We start from the raw sequence: 9127 nt of genomic DNA on the forward strand, positions 1-9127 counted from the left end.
AAGAACTAGACAGCAGTTACCTTTGCTTTCACCAGAAACCTGAGTAGCTAAAATAACTAAATCACTGACTTTGCTGTGTACTGGCAAGATCAAAAAGCTCAGTGGAGATGAAAGCCCTCAGCTCAAGGAATGGGGAGCAGGGGTGGCTCAGGTATGAGCTGCACAGGGTCTCTGCACCAGCCCCACACAGCTGGATGAGCTGCACAGGGTCTCTGCACCATCCTCACACAGCTGGATGAGCCTCACACAGCTGGATGAGCTGCACAGGGTCTCTGCACCCAGCCCCACACAGCTGGATGAGCTGCACAGGGTCTCTGCACCAGCCCCACACAGCTGGATGAGCCTCACACAGCTGCATGAGCTGCACAGGGTCTCTGCACCAGCCCCACACAGCTGGATGAGCTGCACAGGGTGTCTCTGCACCAGCCCCACACAGCTGGATGAGCTGCACTCTGCACCCAGCCCCACACAGCTGGATGAGCTGCACAGCTCAGCTCCCTCCCCAGTGACAGAGGCACAGCCCCAGAGGATGGGGCACAGCTCAGTTACTCCCCAGTGACAGAGGCACAGCCCCAGAGGATGGGGCACAGCTCAGTTACTCCCCAGTGACAGAGGTACAGCCCCAGAGGATGGGGCACAGCTCAGTTACTCCCCAGCAATCCCACTGCACAGCTGGAGGGCAGAGGAGGGATGAGGCACAGCCTGCAGCCAGCCTGGGAAGGTGTGAAATCAGGGCTGCTGCCCAAGGACCTGGACACAGCCAGGTACTGCTACCAGCATGTTCATGACCCCAGCTCAGACATTTATTACAGATCTGCAACAGCACAAGAGTTTAAGAACAGCAGATGAGGGAGTGACCTCAGGGAAGGCTCCTGCCAGGGAGGTTGGGTGGTGGGGAAGAGCAGGTACCATGCCCGTGGTTAGAAGGGCAGGGGATGACACCTGGCACATGAACAGGTCAGACACCAGTGGGTGAATTCCTGTGCCCAGGTGCCTGAAGTCAATAACTGAGCACCTGAGGTGAAATGTAGAACCACCCTCACTCCACAAGGCTGAAATGCTGGGGAGACCAAGTTAAGGCACAACCATCTCTCAGGGACAGAATCACTTCTTTGGCACCAGGTACAACCTGCTCAGGGCGTGTTGTCACAGAACAGAGACAAGAGTTTGATCTCACAAGCCACAGATGAGACAGCATGACCAGCCCAGCTCTCCTGAACCTTCCAACAGCCTGCAGGGGGTGGTACCGTGCCCTGACCCAACCTGGGGCAGCCACCCTGGGAGAACACCTGAAGTTATCCCAGCAGGAAGTTATCCCATCCCTGGAACCACGGCTCTCAGGGCTTCTGCAGCTCAGATCCTGGGCCAGGACAGCCTCCCCCCGAGGATCACACTGGTCCTGGGCCCCACCAGGCTGCAGCCCCACAGGAACTGCCAGTGCACACAGCAGCACAGAGCCACTTCCAGCACTCCTCCCAGTCCAACGACTGCTTCAGTGCACCCAAACACGAGCAGGGCAGTTTGGGAAGCATCCCTGAGGAGAGAGCTGTACAGGGGAGGGTGTCAGTGCAGGTACTGAGAGCAGGGATTCTCTCTCTCTGGGAGAATCAAGTCACATTTTGGAAGTGCAAGACACGAACGAGCACTTCTCCAGGTTACTCAGCATGGAACAAGTCACAAACCCCGTGGGAGAGAAAGCCTGGAGTTGTTTTAGCTGCAAAAAAGAACCAAAACATGCAGAGACTTCAGTTAAACCCACACAAGAGTCGTAGTTAGACCCACGCAGAAAGGGAAACCCACACAGTGAGGTTGCACTGAAGCACCAGACATTCAAGACAACTGGCAGCAGCAGCTCTGGTCTCTTCCCTGTTTTCCCAGGGCCAGACAGGGAATTCCCACAGCACCAGGAATTTGACAAGTTGGTGTTTCACAAAGCATTTCTGAAGTACCTTCCCCCCCCCTCCTCACTGGGGTTCCCCAAACCCAACCCCAGCTGAAACCCTCCTCCATGTGCCACCAGGTCATGGAGCAGGGCAGGCCCTGGCTGCCACTGCCCACAGGATCCGTGCAGGCTGCTCCCACCAGGCTGCTCCCACCAGGCTGCTCCCACCAGGCTGCTCCCACCAGGCTGCTCCCACCCCGTGGCCTTCCCGGGCATCCCTCAGCCCCAGGTGGGATGCAGTTTCCTGGCAGAGTAGCCTGATCCCAGCCACCATCCTTCCCGGGATCCTCCAGCTCTCCAGCCAAGGACAGCTGCCCATGCCCAGCTCCAGGAGGGAGGAGCAGGGAGCAGGATGGGCACCCAGGGCTGCCAGGGGCAGGGACAGCAGAGGGGCCTGCCAAGGCAAAGCCCCTCACAGGCAGCACCGCTGGAACAGAGGCACCAACATCTGCCCCAAAGCCCTGCAGGGTGGGATTGATTCTTCTCTATCCCCTGATGGGGATTTTATCAATAGACTCTCCATTGATCCTCTAATTAAATATCAGTATTGACTTCAAGGGTGGAGAAGATCAAGTGTTTCCTCAGGATAAAGAGAACCATCGAGTCCCAGAGTGGTCTGAGTTGGAAGGACCTCAAAGCTCACACAGTTCCCACCCCCTGCCATGGGCAGGGACACCTCCCACCAGCCCAGGTTGATCCAAGCCCCATCCAGCCTGGCCTGGGACACTTCCAGGGATCCAGGGGCAGCCACAGCTTCTCTGGGCAGCCTGGGCCAGGGCCTCCCCACCCTCACAGGGAGGAATTTATTCTGTAAGAGAATAAGAGATTTTCTTTCAAAAGAGGAAAACCAAGAAGTCGAGAGGAAATCACTTCTCTGCACCTCCCCAGCTGGGCTTGTCACTCAGCAAGGCACCAAAAACTGATCCTTGGCTGCTTAAACCAGAGGCTGTGTCCCTGCTTAAACCAGAGGCTGTGTCCCTGCTTAAACCAGAGGCTGTGTCCCTGCTTAGCAGCTCCTGAGCGAGACTCTACCAACACCAACAGGCATTTTGTGTGGCCCCCTAAAGCTCAGGAGCAGCCCCTGGATCACACAGCCTGTCACAAGCAGCTCCAGGCCCGTGCTCGGGATCGGCACACGCTTTACTCCAGAAACCATCAGTGCCTGCCCCACTCCTCAGCCCTGCCACTGCTGCAGTGCCAGCTCGGGCAGAGGGCGGGTTTGAGCCGTGCTCCCTCCTTCCCGGGTGTCCCGGGCACACCCAGCACCGTGGGGAGCAGCTGGGATGGGCTCCAGGAACAGCAAAGTGTGTGCAAGGGCAGCGTGAGGGGCAGCAGGGCTGCCAGGGCACCTGAGGAAGCAGCTCCACAGCCTCCCTGTCCCTCAGCACTGGCTCTGCCCCGGGGCTGGCACAGCAGCAGGAGAGGAGCCAGCCCGGTGTGGGGCTGGTTGCACACTGGGGGCAGGGAGGAGGGAGGGCCAGGCACTGCAACTGCTGCCAGGGGTTTTGTTAGTGTGGAACTGCAGCCACACAGGGAATTGTCAGGGGGAACCCCTGAGGCCCAGGGCAGTGCCCTCCCTGTGCTGGCACTGCTGGGGCACCTCCAGTGCTGGGGCAGCTCTGGGACCTCAGACAGGAGACACAGGGAGGGGCTGGAGTGTGGGCAGGGAAGGGAAGGGAGCTGGGAAGGGGCTGGAGCAGCAGGAGGGGCTGAGGGAGCTGGGGGGGCTCAGCCTGGAGCAAAGGAGGCTCAGGGGGGACCTTCTGGCTCTGCAACCCCCTGACAGGAGGGGGGAGCTGGGGGTGGGTCGGGGCTCTGCTCCCAGGGAACAAGGGACAGGAGGAGAGGGAACGGCCTCCAGCTGTGCCAGGGGAGGCTCAGGTTGGACAGGAGGAGGAATTTCTCCCTGGAAAGGGTGGTCAGGCCCTGGCAGGGGCTGCCCAGGGAGGTTTGGAGTGCCCAGCCCTGGAGGTGTCCCAGGAAGGCCTGGCTGTGGCACTCAGTGCTCTGGGCTGGGGGACAAGGTGGGGATGGGGCACAGGGGGGATCCATGGGCTGGGAGGGCTTTTCCAACCCAAATGAACCTGTTATTTTGAGCACAAGTACCACCCACTCCAGTGTTTCCTCATCCCCTGCTGCCCTACAAGTCCACCAGCCCAGATTTGGAGGGTAACATAAGGAGCCCGATCAGGGAACTGATCCAGCTCAGCTGAAAAAACAGCCACGTTACACAAAGAAGTTTCCAGCCAGCTCAGCTCCTCACCACAGCCTTCCCCAGCTTCTCATCAGCGCTGCCAGGAGTGCACAAGCAAAAATATTGCTCCTTATTCAGGGCCCTGGCTGGAAAAAAAACCCCAAACCCCTCCAACAAAAACCCCAAACCCACCCCACCCTCCATGTATCACACCCAGAGTCCAGGTTGCTCTGGGACCCTTCTCCTGGAGCTCCCAGCAGCCAGTGGTGAGGAGAACCCTCTCTCCAGGCCAAACAACACTTGTCCCACCTCCAGCAGCCAAGAGCTGAGGGGGATTCCTGAGCTCCAGCTTTATCCACGGCACCAAGGGATCCACTTCCACCTTCCACTTTCGTTCTGATGCCACTGATCTTCTCCCCTCCAAAGCTCCCCTGGCAGCCAGTTGTGCAGCTCAGTCCCCCACAGGCAGACATGACCTGGGCATCTCCTGCTGCCTGCAGTGTCTCTGGACCCCACGGCGTGGAAACGGCCAGGCAGGAGTTGGGATGGGGGTTTGTGGGATGGGGGTTTGTGGGATGGGGGTTTTTTTCGTTTCCAATTCATCTGCTCCGTGCCAGGAGTGAGAAAAAGACTGAACCCACACAGCCTGGGCACAACAGGAACAGAACTCACAGCTCCTACTGCTCCTACCAGGAATACTTTGGGTTGGAAGGGACCTTAAAGCTCATCCAGTTCAACCTCCCACCAGCCCAGGTTGCTCCAAGCCCTGTCCAACCTGGCCTTGGACACTTCCAGGGATCCAGGGGCAGCCACAGCTTCTGGGAAGAGGGAAATCAGCACCTCCAACTGCTGCAGTAATCCTTTTTTTGGACCCAAGAAACTACTTGTTTTTCAACCTTCACTGCAGCCACCACTGGGCCAAAAGCACTTTCCCCACTCAAACCATCATTTGCACCCAGTTTGCTTTCCCACAGTCTGCCAAGTCCTTCCCCATTCTCTGTCTGGGGCTCCTCCCTTCCCAATATTTAATATATCACAATCCTGGGTGAACAGATCCTCCCGGGATGCACAAAGAAACTTGTTGTGTTTATTATCTCGGGACTGATTTTAAAAAACTCCACTGCTTAAATGTGCCAGCATGAAATGACTCCAAAGCAAGTGCTCCCAACTCAAAACCACTTCTAGTAAATGGCAGAGAAATAATTAAAAAATAATCAGAAGGCAGTTTTCCCATACTCTCACATTTAAAGTAACAGTTTTGCACAGTTTTGGCTGCGTTCACAATAAAACCACAGGTGACCAAACCCCAAAATCCCTGCTTTTTCTCCTGGGATTTGCAGAGCTGCAGTGTGCTGAGCAAAGCCCAGGAACACAGAGCACAACTGCACCTCCAGCAGGGGTTAAGATCCAGGGAAGCTTTACCTCCAATCACTGGGAGGGATCTCCCAAAGCTCACACACCCTTTGTTCTCCCGAGCTGTTACCAGTCAGATTTCATGGGAAAACATTTTTTTTTTTGTGACTCATCTTAATTTGCATTTGACTTAGTCAGACAACAGTGATTATATGGTGGGGCTCAGTTTTGACATTCAAATTTTTGAGCCTCCCTCCCTCCCTGTCCCCAGGTACCAAAGGCTGGAGCTCCAGAGTGAGCAGAGCTCCCACAGCTCCCCTTCCCTTGCTCTCTCCACACCATCCTGACACGCTGAAGGCCAGCAAAAAATCACTAAAAAAATCCAGATCTCAAGGACACACCGGCAGGGAGTTACTTTTTAGTAACATTTCTAACTTTGAAAATGAAGAAAATCTGCTGGTGGCACGAGTGGCAGCAGGGAAGGCACCAAAGCTCTCAGCTACACCAACACCCGGCCCAGAGGCCACAGCAATTCCCAAAAACCAACACCACAAAAACGATCCCTGCACCAGAGAAATCGCTGGAGTCCTCACAACTAAACATGGCTGAGGACAGGCCACGATTTGTCCCCTTTCCACCTGCAAACAGCGAGGCAGCAGCGGAGGCCCAGCCCCTGCCTCCCCCCCGGGGAGGTGGCGATGACTCTGGGATTTCTTGCAGAAATGCCACTGGAATATTTATAGTGCCTGAGACAGGGCAATGAAACCACGGGCACCTCAGCACCTCCAAAAGCTGAACTGCTGCTTTAGCAGGAAATGTCAGACTGGAGTGACTCAAAAAGCCAGAGTGTGTCAAATCCCACAGTAAGTTACATCCCAATGGCCAGTGTGGATTAATCAATGTAGGATGAGATGTGAGGTGAAGAGAAGTCACTAATGTGAGGCAGAAATGCTTTGTTATTTTATCTTCCCTTACACAGCACACAGGCCTTTGGGTTTAGAGAACTGAATCCCTCCTCACTCATCCTTGGGTTTCAATATTCCTTGAGATCCCTCTTTTCCTTACAGACTAAAGACTGAACCTTCCAGCAGCTGAAGCAGCGTCCAGGAGAGCTGGAGAGGGACTGGGGACAAGGGATGGAGGGACAGGACACAGGGAATGGCTTCCCACTGCCAGAGGGTAGGGAGAGGTGGGAGATTGGGAAGGGATTGTTGGTTGGGAGGGTGGGGAGGGGGTGGCCCAGGTTGCCCAGAGAAGCTGTGGCTGCCCCTGGATCCCTGGGAGTGTCCCAGGCCAGGCTGGAGTAACCTGGGATGGTGGAAGGTGTCCCCATGGCAAGGGGTGGGACTGGATAAGCTTTAAGGTGCCTTCCCCCCCAAACCATTCCATGATTCCACGAGAAGTCCCTGCTACAGCCACCCCCAAACCCTTTGGCACATTTTACAGGCTGGAGCATCCCAGGTTCCTGGTGGAGCTCCAGGCAAACAGAGCCCTGGGTCAGAGCTGCCACCCTCCCGAGCTGTTTGTTGGGTGTCTCCAAACACAGGGAGAGGCTCAGCCAAGGGCTGGTCCCCTCCAGTGTCACCCTCTGTGTACACAAGTGCTCTGGGAACAGCATTTCCTCCTGCCTACAGCTCAAAGACTCCACTGGAGGCTTTCCCTGGAACTCTCCTCTCCCACCTGCAGAACCAGCCCCAGTGGCTGCTGTGCTGGGATTTCCCACAGCAGGGACCACCAGGGAAAGCACTTCCCAGGCCCCTGGATTGGCAGTGCTGCAGTGGGGGAGAACCTGGGGCAGTCTGAGAGCTGCAGCTACCAGTGGGAACCTGGAGTCATGTTTTCAGCCAGATTATCCCATGGCTTTGCAGTACTGTGGACAGCAATGCAGTGGACAGGTGTTTTATCCCAGGTTTTCCCATCATGGATAGGCTGCTTTTCCCAAGGTGCTAATGAGGAGTCTCCCTTTCAACCAACACTGACACTTCCCCCCAGGTTCCTTCATTAACCTCCCAAAAAAACACGGAAACAACGCATTTAAGGCATCTTTGGGCACTTAAAGCATCAAACAGAAAATCTATTTGCACCCCAAAAAAACTGCCAAATTCCACCGTGAGGCCACAAGTCTGACACACCAGGGGATGCTCACACACACCATCCCCAGACATCCAGGCCAGAACCCAGGGAATAAAACACCTCTGCCTTCCAGTTTATGCACTCCAGAAACAAACACCCCCGTGGTCAGAACTGGTCTGACTGGTGGGAAACACCTCCAAACTCTGCAGGTCCCAAACTCGGTGGTACCGCTCCTGAAGGCCCCAAACCCGCAGTCAGCCCAGCAACCAACACCAATCCCCAAATCCCTGATTGCTCAGGGACCACTACAAGCACAGGGGAGCAGGAGCCTCCACGTGCCCGCTGACTCCTCAGCTATGACGTTGCCTATTTTTAACTTTGGGAATCGAAATAGACCTCGGGAGAGGGCTGGGAGGGCGAGGGACGCCATGTGATCCCAGCCAGGACCTGCCAGCAGTGGGGAACACACCAGGGCAGCAAAGCCCTGCAGCCCCCAGAGCCAAGGGAGCCCTGTTAACCCACTGTCACACACACATCCCCACATAAAAAGGAAGCAAAACCTCGAGTTGAGGCCCTAAAAGCTTTTGGGCAACAACATTCTTCACACCTCGTTGTCCCAAACATACTCTTTTCCCCCCACTTTGAATTACCCAAGGCTTGCTTAAGACAGTCTTTTGATGTGCTGCAGTCCAAGCTGCAATTTTTGGGTGGCATTTCCACACGGATGAGGAAGTCCTTACACCCAGCACTAAGATTTACTCTGACACTCCACGCTGAGCAGCTGCACTGCCCATCATTCCAGGGATTTACAGCAAGCACAAAAGCCAGATCCAACTCAACCCCCCCCCCAAAATCATTTTCTTTTTTACCCAGATGTGGGCAGACACATGTTACACCACTGGGGGCTGCAAGAAAATGCAGAGAATTCTCCTAAATTTCCAGAGCCAGTCACCAAGAAGGTGAGAAGCTGCTGACCTGAACTGTTCATCTGCAAGACAAGATGTTCAGGGCAGGCATAGGGATAGGATGTTAGGGCCCAGGCCTGACCCACAGCACAGATCACACAGAAAAAAAGGAAAGCCCAGGAAAAGACACATCCCTCCTCGGTGATGTCAGGGCAGCTCTACCTTGCTCAGGAGCTGCACAAGCCAGGAAGGGCCGGAGCCAGCCCGGCCAAGGGGAGGGGGGGGGAAGGCCAGCTTTGCTGGGCGAGAGAACAGACCCCACCCACGAGCGCGATCCTTCCCGAGCCACATCGCAGGCCCGGGGATCCCACCGCCCTCCTCCCGCCCGCGGGCAGCGGGATTAGCGCTGATGGAAGGGGCCAGGTGGGCTCTGCTGGCTGGCACAGGGCACGGGGGACGGCGAGGGTCGCTCGGGGTCACCCTGGGCTCGGAACCGCGGGCAGGGAGGGAGGGAGGGAGGGAGGGAGGCACAGAACCCACCCTGCCCTGCAGCGGGGGCGAGCCGGCGTCGGGCGGCAGCGGGGCGGCTCTGCCGGGGCTCCAGGGCGGGGACAGAGGGGCTTTGGGGGGGGGACACACACAGGGGGGGGGGGGGGGGGG

Source organism: Corapipo altera, unplaced genomic scaffold (genome assembly GCF_003945725.1).
Source record: "Corapipo altera isolate COAL_440 unplaced genomic scaffold, ASM394572v1 288, whole genome shotgun sequence".
NCBI lineage: Eukaryota > Metazoa > Chordata > Aves > Passeriformes > Pipridae > Corapipo > Corapipo altera.